The sequence below is a fragment of the Pseudophryne corroboree genome, unplaced genomic scaffold, assembly GCF_028390025.1.
Source record: "Pseudophryne corroboree isolate aPseCor3 unplaced genomic scaffold, aPseCor3.hap2 scaffold_498, whole genome shotgun sequence".
Taxonomy (NCBI): domain Eukaryota; kingdom Metazoa; phylum Chordata; class Amphibia; order Anura; family Myobatrachidae; genus Pseudophryne; species Pseudophryne corroboree.
Window position 1 is genome coordinate 320,001 of NW_026970104.1, and position 1,268 is coordinate 321,268.

Genomic DNA, 1,268 nt, shown 5'->3' on the forward strand with positions numbered 1-1,268 from the left:
ACCCCTGGCCCTTGGGTGGCTGGGGGGGGGGCCTTGATTGAAGGGGTCCCCACTCCCCCAGGGTACCCCGGCCAGGGGTGACTAGTTGGATATTTAATGCCACGGCCGCAGGGCACTGTATAAAAGTGACCCCCGGCTGTGGCATTATCTGTCCAGCTAGTGGAGCCCGATGCTGGTGTAAAAATAATGGGGGACCCTACTCTTTTTGTCCCCCGTATTTTTTGCACCAGCACCAGGCGCAGAGCCCGGAGCTGGTTTTAAAAATACGGGGGATGCCCTGTCCGTTTTTCCCCCGGATTTTTAGAACCAGGACCGGCTCAAAGAGCCCGAGGCTGGTTATGCTTTGGAGGGGGGACCCCACGCAATTTTTCTTTTCCGGGTTTTTCACATTCCATTTAAAAAATAATAATAATAATCTTTTAAAAAATATATAAATAATACTTGTGCCTCCAAAAAAGACAAACCAAGTACCTAATCCCTTCTAATATAAATAGATATGCTATTACCCCAAAAAAATATTATTTTTTATTAGATTCCGCCTGCAAAGTGTAGCGGATTGAAAATGACGAATTTACTGTTTAAAAGCACTGTTGTCGAATTTACAAACTTCAATTGAATATACTTTTGTTGAATTGCCGCATTTGTACCATTGCAGAAAAGTCGAATTTGTCAAATGTCGAATTTTAAAAAGTCGAATTTTGAAAGGATGCAAGATTAGGCCCCGCCCCCTTCTTCACATCAGCCGTCCCCTTCTACCCCTGTACCTTGCTCTCTCCTGTCTGTGCTCTCTCCCGTCTGTAGGACTAGGCCCCGCCCCCTTCTTACCCTCCAGTGACTGCTCTCTCCTGACAAGTGGACCAGGCCTGCCCCCTACACGCTGCTGGTGTCTTCATTGTTACTTGGTCTGGAGCTCCGTTGGGGAGAGAACTCACGTGAGCTCATTAAGAATGAGGAACTGGCATGTTTTAATTTTATTGTGAGTAGTGTAGTGTGGTGATGTAGTATGTTGTATGGGGGGTATAGTGTAACTATGAAGTGCAGCATATGGGAGGGCTATAGCACAGTGATGTAGTGTGGCATATGGGGGGTGGTAGCGCATAGGCGTGCGTACAGGGGGTGCCTGGTGCGCACAGGCACTCCCTAATGTCCAGCACCGCTGCACGCCACGCTTGCTGTGGCACAGTGATCGCTGAGTGTGTGATCGGTGGAGCCTAGCCTGTAGCTCATTTCCGTACCTCCCACCACCGCTGCGCCCGCCCCCCCTCTGC